This window comes from Mus musculus, chromosome 13 (genome assembly GCF_000001635.26).
Source record: "Mus musculus strain C57BL/6J chromosome 13, GRCm38.p6 C57BL/6J".
Taxonomy (NCBI): Eukaryota; Metazoa; Chordata; class Mammalia; order Rodentia; family Muridae; genus Mus; species Mus musculus.
Window position 1 is genome coordinate 40,985,449 of NC_000079.6, and position 14,993 is coordinate 41,000,441.

Genomic DNA, 14,993 nt, shown 5'->3' on the forward strand with positions numbered 1-14,993 from the left:
GGATGGGGGTGGAGAGCAGCAGCAGCTTCTGTGAAACCACCCAGTCTACAGCGTTTTATTACAGCAGTCCTAGCAGACTAATACTAATTACTTTGAATTCAATTGCATTGGTGGTGTATAGTCTGAGTCTTAGTGTTTTATGCTAGATTTCTTTTGAGAACTTAATGGCTATAAAGATCACATCTTCCAATCTGGGTGAGGTAGCAAAGGCCTTTTAGTCCCAGCACTTACGAAGTAGAGGCAGGGGCATCTTTGGAAGTTTGAGGCCATCCTGATCTACATACATAATGAGTTCTAGACCAGTCAAGGCTATGTAAAAAAAAAAACAACAAAACAAAACAAACAAACAAACAAAAAAACCAAACCAACAACAACTACAACAACCACCCTGTCTAAGTTTGTATCTTTCTACCTTTTCCCCCTGAACTTTCTTAAATTCAGTTTCAGGTATCTTTCCTGTGCAGCTAAGGACAGTTCTGGGGGTGTTGCTTTGCTTTGTTTACATGCTGTGGTTGAGGGAGAAATGATACAATGGCACACTTAAGTATGAACATTCCTGCTCCCTCCTGTAACCTGTGGTCAAGAGTCTGATGAGTAAGCCTATTAAATGCGTGGCAGGTATATTCACAGGAGACAAGGTGGACGGCTATATCCATGCACACTGGGACTATCACACGGAAAACAGAGAATACCCAAGTACCCAGCCTCTTTCATTATTCTCTTTAGTTTGCCTACTAGAAATTTAACTCATTTTCTCCAGTGGCTGGTACTTTGTATTGCATTTGTAGTGAGTCACACTTCTCTGGATCTATGACTAGCTACCCTCCTATGTGCTTATTGCGTGCCAGGCGCTGTTAGGACATGAGGGAGCCCTTTGGATGTTACATTCACATAGCCTCTGAGCTAGATATGACAGTTTGCTTTAGAGAAGGGAAACTAGATATTAATCTGTCTGGGACAGTAGAGATAGTAGGTAGGACTTGAATCCTGATCATCCGTGTTGCAAAACTAGATATTTGGAGGGTATAATTGTTGTTTTGGTTCTGGGAACAGAGTATTCCTATGTAGCCCAGGCTGGCCTCAAACACATGATTTTTCTGCCTCACAAGTGAGGGGATAATATACATGATCACACCTAGCTTGCTGCATATTCTCATTGTCTGCATGTCTCATGAAGGCAGGAAGAGCAGGATCACTTTTTTTTTTTTTTTTTTTTCTGAGACAGGGTTTCTCTGTGTAGCCCTGGCTGTCCTGGAACTCACTTTGTAGATCAGACTGGCCTCGAACTCAGAAATCCACCTGACTCTGCCTCCCAAGTGCTGGGATTAAAGACGTGCACCAGCATCACCCGGCTTTTTTTTTTTTTTTTTTTTTTTGGATCACTGAATATTCTATTTTTAAAAATGTGTTTAGACTTATTTTATGTGTATGAGTGTTTTGCCTGCATGTATCTCTGTACATGCCTGTCATCCATAAAGATGAGAAGATGCCCTGTAACTGGAGCTGTGGATGTTTGTGAGCCACTTGTGGGGGCTGGGAACGGAACCCAGGTCCTCTATAAGGACAACAAGTGCTCTAAGCCACTAAGCCATCTCTCCAGCCCCTCTTTCTACCTTATTTTTTCAAGTGAAGTCCCTTACTGAATCTGGAACTTACCGATTCTTCTAGAATGGCAGGCTAGCATGCCCCAGAAAGCATCCTGTCTCTGCCTCCACAGATGCTGGAGTCACGGGTGTGCACCACCATGCCCATCTTCTTATGCGGGCGCTGGGCATCTGAATTTAAGTCTTCTTGCTAGCCTGCTGAGTGTTTTATTCAGGGTGTAGGGTGCGTGGCGTCTACAGCTTTAGATGCTTTCCTCCTTGACTATGTATAGCTGTTTCAAGGGACCAAGTGGTTGAGAAAGGCTACTTTAGCTTGTAGCACCACTGAACTTAAACTTCTCTTGATAATAAGTAGATAATATTGGAAAAGAAAGACATATTATCTACCAATAGTCTCCTCTTCACTCAGAAACATGTCCTGGTTTGAAAAATAGATAATTCAGTAACAAATGTAATCACACCAACTCTTCCTTCCTCTCTCTCTTTTTCTTTGTGTTTCTCTTTTTCTCTCTCTAGCTTTCTCTTTTACTCTCTCTTTCCCCTCTCTTCTCTCTCTTTTCTCTTTCTTTTCTCCTTTCTTTCTTTCTTTCTTTCTTTCTTTCTTTCTTTCTTTCTTTCTTTCTTTCTTTCTCTCTTTCTTCCTTTCAGATTTATTTATTATATGTAACTACACTGTAGCTGTCTTCAGACACTCCAGAAGAGGACATCCAATCTCATTACAGATGGTTGTGAGCCACCATGTGGTCGCTGGGATAAGAACTCGGGACTCAGCAGTCTCCCTGATATAGCTCTCGTGAGGCTATGCCAGTGCCTGGCAAATACAGAAGTGGATGCTCACAGTTATCTATTGGATGGAACACAGGGCCCTAAAGAAGGAGCTAGAGAAAATATCCAAGGAGCTAACAGGGTTGGCAACCCTATAGGAGGATCAACAATATGAACTAACCAGTACCCCCCAGAACTGTGTCTCTAGTTGCATATGAAGCAGAGGATGGCGTAGCCAGCCATCAATGGGAGGAGAGGCCCTTGGTCATGAGAAGATAATATGCCCCAGTACAGGGGAGTGCCAGGGCCAGGAAGCAGGAGTGGGTGGGTGGGGGAGCAGGGTGGGGGAGGGTATAAGAGGCTTTGGGGATAGCATTTGAAATGTAAATGAAGAAAATATCTAATTAAAACAAACAAACAAACAAACAACAACAACAAAAAACCCTCAGGACTCCAGATGAGCAGTCAGGGCTCTTAACTGCTGAGCCATCTCTCCAGCCCCTCTCTCTCCTGCTGTCTCTCTGTGTGTGTCTCTTTCTTTGATTAGAAATGGAGGTGGCACCAGAATCGGAGCTTAAACAGCGACTTTTCTTTAAGGGATCTCACATTTTATCCTTTTCTATCTCACTCTCATAAATATGAATTCTACAGAGTTTGGGAAGCAGAAACTCCTGCAGAGAGAGCATCTCTGTGACTTGATGGTCCCTGGCCAGGAGCCACCCCCAGTAGTCCTTAAAGAGAGGGTTTAATCTCCAGCATCCACACGGCAGCTCACAGCCATCTGTAAATCTTGACCCAGGAGATTTTACACCCTCTTCTGACCTCCACGGGTATCTGGCACACACATGATGCACAGGCATTCATCCAAGCAAAATACTCATACACTAGAAGAAAAAAAAATAGACCTAAAAACCAGAAATAGCTGGGTGTGATGGCTCAGGACTTTAATCCCAGCACTCAGGAGGCAGAGGCAGGCAGAGCTGAGTTTCAGGCCAACCTGGTCTACAGAGTGAGTTCCAGGATGGTCAGGGCTACACAAGAACATCCTGACTTGAACACTAACAATAAATGAAAATAAATTGTTAGAAGAGAAGGCAGGGTTAATAAGTAGAGAAAGAATCTGTTATTATTTTAATGTTCTCATGAGTGGAAAGAAAAGGTAATTCCTGAAGTTAATATACAAATACCTACATCTGTCTCCTTAAAGATAACCAAGCCGTCAGCAAACTGGGAGGAGGTGGGCAAAACGTGAATTCAGACCTCAGAGGGCAGTGTTTTACAAGGATATTAAGATACTGTCTGAGAAAAGGAAAACCCAGACAGGCAGGGGTAGGAAACAAGTTATTTTATATAAAAGGCACACTGGAAAGACATTAACAAATGAAGATAAAAATTTTGGATGGAAAATTAAGTTATCGAGATGCAATATGCATGGACAAAATATTAAAATATATTTTTTAAGTTTCAGAAACAAAGGCCTAGGTATTGACTTCAATTTTGATGTTAAGAACGGGTCCTCATCAGCTGGGCGGTGGTAGCACACGCCTTTAATCTCAGCACTTGGGAGACAGAGACAGGCAGATTTCTGAGTTCAAGGCCAGCCTGGTCTACAACGTGAGTTCCAGGACAGCCAGGGCTATACAGAGAAACCCTGTTTTTAAAAAAAAAAAAAAAGAAAAGAAAAGAAAAGAAGGGGTCCTCATCACTGTGCACGTGTGTGTGTGTGTGTGTGTGTGTGGGGGGGTAATGATTCAAGGGAACACCCAAGCCTTATCACTCCAAAGCTCCCACTTTCCTCACCACCTGACCACTTTTGTGGTTAAACCAAGAAGACACCACCACAAAGGAGAAAGTTGACCAAGGACAGCCACACGGGACACAGGCACAATGAACATTTAGTTAGTTAGTCATTTAGACAAAGGTCTCCTACGTAGTCCATGCTAGCCCCAACTCCTGTCCCTCCAGCCTCGGCCTCCCAAAGTGCTAGGATGACAGGTGTGTGCCGCCACTCCTGATTCTCAGTGACCATTTAGAAGCTGTTTGTCCTTGATGATTAGTGAACACATGCTTTCTTTCACACAGAGAAGAACCCAGCGAGGTCGGCAATCCCACCACAGCCAGGAATGAAAAGTCAGCTCACACAGGCTCATGGGGAGTGACCTGCTGCTTTACATTAAAATGTTTTTTTTTTTTTATATTTTTTGAGATTAGGATATAATTATGTCATTCCCCCTTCCCCTTCTCCCTCCAAATCCTACCATATACCCCTATACCATATACTCCTTGCTCTCTTTCAAATCAAGACATCTTTTTTCATTAATTGTTATTACATACATATGTGTATATACATATATCATATAGCATATGCAGAAAAGCACACAAATATCTTCTTGCTGAAGATACCGTATACTTTAGACACAGGACCCAGAAGCCCCTGAGCTGGAACTGACATGAGGACAGCTCTCATGGTACTAGAAGACAAAGGAAGACATGAGGACTGCTCTCATGGTTCTAGAAGACAAGGGACAAACTTGCAAAGGAGGGAAGCAAGCAACAGTCCTATCCAGCTGTGATGCTTAGGAATCACAGCAATGACCAGCATGGCACAATAACCTTAAGGGTGCAGTAGGCACCCAAGGTACCAACTCTCTAATTGGATCTATGATCTACTCAGTAAGAGGGAAACCACTAGAACTCCTCTAAATAGGGTTGGTTGAACTGTTTGAGGCAGGGTCTCTCTCTGGAGCCCTGGTTGGCTTAGAACTCAGTGAGTCTACTCCCTCTGCCTACCAAGATTTTAAGGATATTTAAGATGCTTGTTTGATCGGTTTGGTTTGAGTGCTGGGCTTGTGAAACTCAGTATCAGCTCTACCACTGAGCTACAGCCCCTAGGTCCTAGAGGGGTAAGTTTTAAAGAAGGTTGTCTTTAAATAACCTGTAAGTGCAAGCAAGTAATTAAGAAGAAGGAGAGGAGGAGGAGGGGGAGGAGGAGGAGGAGGAGGAGGAGGAGGGGGAGGAGGAGGAGAAGGAGGAGGAGGAGGAGGGAGAGGAGGAGGAGGGAGGAAGAGGAGAAGAGGAGGGGAGGAGGAGGGAGGGAAGGAAAAGAAGAAGAGGAGGAGGAAAAGAAGAAGAGAAGGAGAGGACGAGAAAAAGGAGGAGGGGAGAGGAGGAGAAGAAGAGGAAGAAGAAAGAAAGAAAAGAAATAGGAGAGAGAGAGAGAGAGAGAGAGAGAGAGAGAGAGAAGGGTTACTGGGTTACTTCTGGTCCAGCTATCGGTTCAGGATTCTCAGACTCACACAGAGGACTGGGCCCATATCCATACACTGTGGAGCCGTAGCTGTAGCAGGAGAGATGGGAAAAGCTGTGTAGCTGTTCAAAATGGTTGTCACAGCGGCACTCCAGGCTGTAGTGAAACCTCGGCTGCTCCCTAATGGCAGATGGAAGAGGACAAGAAGTAACAGGGCTAGCACCACACACTCACTCTTTTCCAGAATTTTCAAGTGCAGACAATTCTCCTTCAGCCATTTAAAATGAAAACTCCTATGCTCTCAGCAACAGGCCGGCACTTGGCAAAAAGCTTGTATTGAATTAACACTGATGCTTTCAGTCAAAGTATATAAGAAATAAAACCTCACTCACCATTGACAGATGAAGTAATAGTTATTTTGTTGGGAGGTGCCAGAGTCTACAACATCCCACATCTGCTCATTTCTACAGACACCGAGGCAAACAACTCGACCACTTTATTTCAGCTGCATCCACCCTTACAAAGACCTCTTATAAGCAGCCATGAAATTTGTGCAATTACATTTAGTGGCAATTCCTGCTAGGCAATTGTTTCCTGACAAGGAGGAAAGGTGAGCGATGGCAGAGATGCATCTGTGATCACTTGGGGAAACCTGTGCAAACATCTCTGGCTTCCGGTTGCCAGTACCTCCCAGAGTTGCCAGGATTGCGGAAATTTGCAGAATTCTCTGTGTGCTTGTGGGTGATACTTCGAAGACATGATACTTCTCCACTGCCTGCTTCCCTTGCCCTTACTAGGTAAGAATGTCATTTTCAGTATCTAAAACCTAAGCAAATACCACAATCTGACAGGCCTGCTCCTCAGTGATCGGCTACAAATAACTAATGGAGCCAGCACCTCATGGCTCCCTCTCTGAGATTTATTTATTTTATGTACATGAGTACACTGTTGCTGTCTTCAGACACACCAGAAGAGGGCATCGGATCCCATTACAGATGGTTGTGAGCCACCATGTGGTTGCTGGGAATTGAACTCAGGACCTCTGGAAGAGCAGTCAGTGCTTCTAACCACTGAGCCATCTCTCCAGCCCTCATGGTTCTCTCTTTAGATATTTAAATACGAAACCATTTTCTCAACCAGCTGCAGACTCATCAACAGAGAGCTGCATACCACATACATACTTTACATAATGCAGGTCTGAGCTATGGCTTTGTATTGTTAAGATCGATTCTCTGTATGGGAGGATGGCCTCAAACTCAAGGTCTTCTGTCTCAGAGGTCCTGAGTGCTCCCGCCACGACTTTATAAGGTTGTAATTTTTTTTAAAAAATTAAAAAAATTTAGAACCAAAAGGGTAATAAAGCAAGAGTATGCACGCTTTAACATGCATATATATCCTCTGGTGTTTTCTTAGTGATTAAAAAATATTTTAGTTTGTGTGTGTGAGCCCATGTGTTTCTCTGCTCCATCCACATGCATGCAGGAGCCTGTGGGGGTCAAGAAGTGAGCCTTGGACCCCTGGAGTTCAAGGTGGTTGTGAGGTTCTGTGCTGGAGCTGAGACACTGTCTTAGTCAGGGTTTCTATTCTTGAACAAAACATCATGACCACGAAGCAGGTTGGGGAGGAAAGGGTTTATTCAGCTTACATTTCCACACTGCTGTTCATCACCAAAGGAAGTCAGGACTGGAACTCAAACTGGTCAGATAGCAGGAGGCCATGGAGGGATGTTACTTACTGGCTTGCTTCCTCTGACTTGCTCAGCTTGCTTTCTTATAGAACCAAGACTACCAGCCCAGAAATGGCACCACCCACAAGGGGACCTCCCCTCTTGATCACTAATTGAGAAAATGCCTTACAGCTGGATCTTGTGGAGGCATTTCTCCAAATGAAGCTCCTTTCTCTGTGATAACTCCAGCCTGTGTCAAGTTGACACAAAACTAGCCAGTACAGACACTGAACCTGGGTCCTCTGCAAAAAACAGCAAACATTCTCAAGCCATTTCGTCAGCCCCCTCTTCCTGATTTCCTAAGGATCTCACAAGTCCTCACTTGCTAAGGCCATAAAAATTATTGCATCCACTCTCCCCTGTTGGTAGGCTCAGACTCAGTGGTCTCTATGCCACTTACCCGATAACAGTTGCGTTTCCCCACTTTGACGAGTGTCGGTGAATAACTTTTTCTCTAACATTATGAAGGCCTGGTCTGAGTGTCTGTGGACTCCTTCCTGTGCTAAACTGCCCTGCTGCCAGGGTCACTTAACTGAACAGAGGTCTATGTAAGCCACTGTTGCTTCCGTTGTTTCATTGAATTCAACACAAGTCCTGACTCCTTAGACTCCAACAAACATTAGGGAATTTTTTTATATTTTAAAAAAGGGGGGGGGAGGAGGAGGAGGAGGAAAAAGAGAAAGAGGACTGGAGAGAGATGGCTCAGAGGTTAAGCACTCTGGCTGCTTTCCTAAAGAGCCCCGGTTCGATTCCCAGAACCCACACGGCAGCTCACAACTGTCTATAGCTCCAATTTCAAGGGATCTGACATCCTGACATAGACATAAATGCAGGCAAAAGTTCCCGAAAATAAATATAAAATAAAAAGAAGAAAAACTTAGCTGGGCGTGGTGGCACACGAATTTAATCCCAGCACTTGGGAGGCAGAGGTAGGTGAATTTCTGAGTTCAAGGCCAGCCTGGTCTACAGAGTGAGTTCCAGGACAGCCAGGGCTACCCAGAGAAACCCTGTCTCAAAAGAAAAACAACAACAACAACAAAAAAAAACCCAAAAAGAAGAAGACGAGGAAGAGGAAGAGGAGGAAGAGGAGGAGGAAGAGGAGGAGGAGGAAGAGGAAGAGGAAGAGGAAGAGGAAGAGGAAGAGGAAGAGGAAGAGGAAGAGGAAGAAGAAGAAGAAGAAGAAGAAGAAGAAGAAGAAGAAGAAGAAGAAGAAGAAGAACTTATTCCCTTATCACTTTAGAACCTTTTAAACCAAGAAAACCAGAGCCAGGGCTATAAATAAACGATTTGAGGCTGAAATCAGGAATGTGCAGCCTGAACATCATGAAGGTTGTCAGGAGGCTGAGGAAGGGAGTGGCCAGCGGGACAAAAGGCTTTGAGCAGGGATCCTGGAGAAAATGGGGTATTTTGAGGTCTTGGAGTTTAAGATGACAAGGGTGGCCTTTAATCCCAGCAGTTGTGAGGGAGAGGCAGGCAGATTTCTGAGTTCCAGGACAGCCTGGTCTACAGAGTGAGTTCCAGGACCGCCAGGGCTACACAGAGAAACCTTGTGTCAAAAAAAAAAAAAAAAAAAAGACAAGGGTGGGCTCAAAAATATTGCTTCGCTCTTTTCCCAAATGCAAAACTAACCAAGATCAGCTGGCTCGATCGAGTACACAAAGCAAGCTCTTTGTGTGTGTTAGCGACCAGAGAAGACGTCCACAATCTGCTTGCTTTAACCCAGAAATGCAAAGGGTCTGAACATCTCTGGGAATACAGCTATCTCTACTCAACCCCCACAGTGCTAGAGCCTAATGGAGTTGCCACCTTCCATGTGGAAGAAGGAAGGTGAATGACTGGTACTATTACACTTATCTGAGTTTTCTGAATTGGGCTAACTTCCTCCGTTTTATCTTACCACTGCTATTGAAAGAGGAACAGCTGTTGTTCAAAAAGGAATGCAGTCATCTCTCTCTCTCTCTCTCTCTCTCTCTCTCTCTCTCTCTCTCTCTCTCTCTCTCTCTCTCGGCAAATCAAACAAAGCCAGGTCCTCAATAAATATTTGCTGGACGCATAAATGAATGAAGGTCTGGCTCAAGTGCAAAGAGCTTTGCAATCAATCATTTTAAAGCACAACAAAAAACCCTGCCGGTGTGTTACTGATCTCCCAACAGTTGGTTTGCTCCTTGAATACTTCAATTCTCACACTGGGATTAAGTGGCCATTTACAGCCTGTTTTGAGGAAACAGGAGGTCTTAGGAGAAGTATGTCCTGTTTGGATCTAGTGGAACGGGTATATTATTTCTCAGTGGTTTGCTTCAGACAATGAGTCCTGCAACCTGAGCTAGTTAAGACCGTGCTGATCTGGCAGGGAGTGAAATGAAAAGCTGCAGCTTTGTTCTCCGTGAATGAGAAAGTTCAAGGTCAAGAGTGTGTAAGACACAGGATCTGCAATTGGCTGCCCCTTAGTTGTGTGGCTTTGAGACATCACGTTCCTGGGTGTGTTTCAGCATTTATAACCTAAGACCAAATTAGGGTATTGTGCTTAGGACTTTATTCTATTTTAGTCTTAACTCTATCATGCATTTTCCTTTTTCTTTCTTTCCTTTTTTTCTTTCTTTCTCTTTATTTTGAGACAGGTTTCTCTGTGTAGCCCTGGCCTTCTGGAACTTGCTCTCTAGACGAGGCTGGCTTCAAACTCGGAGATTCACCTGCCTCCCAAGTGCTGGGATTAGAGGTGTGGACCATCACTACCTTGCAGGATTTTTCATTTTTTGACGGCACGTTAGTACATAAAAATATATTTAAAGGTGTAAAATCCAATTTTACTTCATTGAAGCAGTAATCCCATTAAAAAGATCAATTAAATTTTTATCAGTGTTCTCCAAAAATTTAGATCCACAAAATTCCATAAAATTTTAAGGAATTAAATCCCTTGACATTTACCAATGCACCCACACCTACCCTCTTATTTAACTTTTGGCTCACATATTCTTTTTTTTTGTTTTGTTTTTTTTTGTTTTTTTTGTTTTTTCGAGACAGGGTTTCTCTGTGTAGCCTGGGCTGTCCTGGAACTCACTTTGTAGACCAGGCTGGCCTCGAACTCAGAAATCCACCTGCCTCTGCCTCCCGAGTGCTGGGATTAAAGGCGTGCGCCACCACGCCCGGCGGCTCACATATTCTTAAATCTTCTGAGCTCTGTGGTTGGATGAATTTCTAAGGCAGTTTTTGTTTCCTTTTGTTAAAAGCACTGTGACACCTCCACTTAATGACTTATCTCCTAGAGCCAACCATGTTCTTTGATGATTCCTGGTTGGAGCAGAAGACTTTGTCAAATCACAAAACTCTCCTCTAAAACGTAAGCAGGCCCATGTGTGATATTCTGGCACTAACAGATTCCAGTCTAGGATTAAATTTGCAGGAGCTTTGCATCTTGACTAGGTGCCCACACGAAGCCCATCATATCAAGCCAGTATAGACTTTCTTCACAGGAACCTAGCCTCAGTTGCTTGTTAGATGCCTTATAGCCAATTAAACGACAACCAACAGGTTACTTAAAGAACTATAGAACTATGCTGTAGCTAATTACATCACTCCTCTTTTTTTTTCTTTTTTCTTCCTTTTTTAAACAAAGACCACTTGATCACATATCCTGGAATTCCCAGAACCTGATTTGACTTTGGAAGCTGCTCAACTTGCAAATTATGGCATTATGTTGTTGTTGCACTGTGTGTGTGTGTGTGTGTGTGTGTGTGTGTGTGTGTGTGTGTGTGTGTGTTGGGGGAGGAGGAGTATTAAGACAGAATCTCATTCCAAAGCTGGCCCTGACTTCCTTGTTCTCTTGCCTCTACATCCCAAGTGCTGAGATTACAGGTGTTTTTGTTTGTTTGTTTTGTTTGTTTTGTTGAAGGGTCGAAGGCTGAGACAGGATCTCCAGGAGCCTGGGCTTTTCTGGAACTGTGTCCCACCCACCTCTGCCTCCTTTGTACTGGGTACCCTGCTTTATTTCACTGACCGCAATAATCACTTATTGCTTGTTAAAATTTTAAAATGGAGAACTTGCCAAACAAAACAACCACACAGCGAAATTATCCAGATCCAAAGTCTATGCATTCCAGTGAACTTTTATAGTTAGAATAGCTGCTTTGGCCGGGTGGTGGTGGCTCACGCCTTTAATCCCAGCACTTGGAAGGCAGAGGCAGGCAGATTTCTGAGTTCGAGGCCAGCCTGGTCTACAAAGTGAGTTCCAGGACAGCCAGGGCTACACAGAGAAACCCTGTCTCAAAAAAAAAAAAAAAAAGCTGTTTTGAAGTTATGGAACTTCACACTGGATTTTACACTTTCAAATACAATTTTATGCATTTACATGTCTCCAAACCCAGAAAATTCATGATAGTTAAAATTAGAAAGACAATTCTCTTTATTTCTTGTTGTGATTTAGATGTTCATTATTAGTATTTAGTTTTTCCTCATTACCTAATGTTTTTTTCCTTTCTACACGGTACAGTACACCCGTATGTACATTTGTATAAATAGATACATATACACATATATGCTATGATACACATGAGAACATGAGTTTTCCCCTAAGATTGTGTCTTTGTTTAATATTATATATTCTAAGCCCATCTCTTTTCTTGCAATATTTTATTTCATTTTTTTCATAGAGCCAAATAGTGTTCCATTCTATATATGTGCCATATTTTTACTATCTATTGTTTGTTAATAAACAACGTGGCTTCCTTGTAATAGAAAATAAAGTACCAAATAAACATGTGGGTTCAAATGTTTCTGTGGTAGGGTATGGGGGGCCCCTGGTGTATTCCCAGGATCGAAATTGTGGGTCCATATGGTAATTATATTTTAATTTTTTGAAGACTCTCCACATCGATTTCCATAATGGTTGTATTGATTTGCACCAAACAGCCCGTGGGTGAAGTGCTCCTCTCCTCATCCTCTCAACCTTTGTCATCAGATTCTTGATGACACGTATCCGACCGGGAGGACGCAGTATCTCTAACTTCAGTTGCTTTTCTCTAATGTTGAACACTTTTAAAAAGTTAGTGGTCATTTTTTTTTCTCTTGAAAACTGTCCAGTTAATTTGCTGCTCTGTTGTTTGGCAGTTCTATTTCCTTGGTACTTAATTTCAGAGGTTTGTAACTTCTGGGTATTGGCCTCCTGTCTGGAGTGTGACTTCTGGGTATTGGCCTCCTGTCTGGAGTGTGACTTCTGGGTATTGGCCTCCTGTCTGTCTGGAGTGTGACTTCTGGGTATTGGCCTCCTGTCTGTCTGGAGTGTGACTGGTAGATTTCTCTCCCATTCTGTGTGCTGTTCGCTCTGAGAGCTTCCTTTGTTGTGCAGAAACTTTTGATTTCATGTGTCCTGTTAATAGTTCCTGGGATACTGGTGTTCTATTCAGAAAGTTCTGGACTACACTAAAAGTACTTGAAAAGTATTCTGGCTGGGCAGTGGTGGCGCACGCCTTTAATCCCAGCACTTGGGAGGCAAAGGCAGGCAGATTTCTGAGTTCAAGGGCAGCCTGGTCTACAAAGTGAGTTCCAGGACAGCTAGGGCTACACAGAGAAACCCTGTCTCGAAAAAAACATTAAAAAAAAAAAAGTATTGTTTTTTTCCAGATGTATCATCACTTTTTGTTGTGAATTCTTTGATCTGTTTTGAATTGCTTTTTGTACAATGTGAAAAGTATGAATGAATCTAGTTTCACCCTTTTTTTTCTTTTTCTTTTTAAGATTTATTTATTATATGTAAGTACACTGTAGCTGTCTTCAGACACACCAGAAGAGGGTGTCAGATCTTGTTACAGATGGTTGTGAGCCACCATGTGGTTGCTGGGATTTGAACTCCGGACCTTTGGAAGAGCAGTCGGGTGCTCTTACCCACTGAGCCATCTCACCAGCCCATCTAGTTTCATTCTTATGCAAGCAGATCTCCAGTTTGCTAGTACCGATTAATGAATGTTATCTTTTTCCCCCAAAGCATATTTGTTGGTTCCCTTGAAAAATCAAGTGGGCGTTTCCTCACCATTTCATTTCCAGGTCCTCCATTCCTTTAGTCTGACTGTTTTTACACCAGTACCAGGCTGTCGTTATCACTAATAAAGTATAATTTGAGGTCAGGTGTTATAATTCTCCTTGCTGTGTTCTTATTTCTCAGGATTGCTTTGGCTATTTGTGATAGCCCCTCATTTCTGGTTCCAAATGAATTTGGAATTCATTTGGCATTTTTCTAAATTCTTTCTAAATTCTAAATTCTAAATTTCTAAATTTCTAAATTTCTAAATTCTAAATTTTCTAAATTCTTGAACTATGATATCAAAATTCATATTATAATAGAAGATTATAATATGTAGATTAATTGCAGTAGGACAGCCATTTTCACAATACTAATTCTACCAAGCCACCAGGAGCATGGGAGATCTTTAGGTAACTTTCTCCAAGAAAGATAAGGGAAATTAACAAAATGGAGATGAAGAACTTTTAGCAATCACACTTCCTCTGTTGTAATTTTAAAAATACCTGCACTTGCCAGGCATGGTGGTGCACGCCTTTAATCCCAGCACTTGGGAGGCAGAGGCAGGTGGATTTCTTGAGTTCAAGGCCAGCCTGGTCTACAAAGTGAGTTCCAGGACAGCCAGGGCTATACAGAGAAACACTGTCTCAAAAACAAAACCATAAAACAAAAAACACAAAACAAAACAAATACCCGCACTTATATTTCTCCAACAGCAGCTGGTATTTCCCTGGTGGTAATAAGGGGGCGAGGCGCTTCCAGGAACAATAGGGTAAATAAACCACAGGGTTCTGAAGCAGTTTTACTCATCCCCCACCCCCATTTTTTTTGATATGATTACTATTGCATTAAAATGAGTATGACCCAATGTAAACTGTAACACACCATGTATGGACAAGATGAGACTTTTCACTTTGTTCCAAGCTAAGGAGACATGTTCCAACTTTAGTGGTTCTCTGGTGAAAATGATTAACATGCTCAGGACAACTTAGCAATACCTGGAGATAAATTAAGTAACACAAGGGTTGCAAGTGGAATAGCCCAAACTGGAAGAGCCTTTACACAATTGAAAAATCATCAAAACACCCAAAGTCAAATTAATTACTTCCCCCTATACTCAAGCAAAAGAGGCTGTGTCGACAATTTGCAGCCTTAGAGAACAAGTGTTTGGAAACAATGTCTAAGCACTTAAGAACTCCATTAATTCACAGGCCTGTGTGAAGATCTGACATAAGCACCAACCCACCCGCTTTGACATATGCACTCATCCCTGACCCCGCCTAAAGAGAAAGGAAAAAAGGATATTATTGCTTTCATTAACCTCTGCACCTCCCCCCCTTAAAGATTTATTTATTTATCTTTATGCATAGGAGTACACCACCATTGCTTCCTTCAGACACACCAGAAGAGGGCACTAGACCCCATCACAGATGTTTGTGAGCCACCATGTGGTTGCTGGGAAATGAACTCAGGACCTCTGGAAGAGCAGACAGTGCTCTCAACCGCCTAGCTATCTCTCCAGCCCTGCACTTTGTCCCTTAACTCGGGTAGAGATGTAGCCACTGTCCTCCTCCCTCAAGACAAATCTTTTTTCCTGTACCATAGGTCAGCACATGGCCAGTCTGATTAGATACAAGAAGC

At 42.8% G+C, this 14,993-nt stretch overlaps 1 long non-coding RNA gene across 1 annotated transcript in view; it reads right to left on the reverse strand.

The window, feature by feature from the left end:
- The window catches only part of A730081D07Rik (RIKEN cDNA A730081D07 gene), a 44,731-nt gene that overhangs the window by 29,033 nt on the left and 705 nt on the right, over positions 1-14,993 (reverse strand). The gene's annotated exons all lie outside the window — the stretch shown is intronic.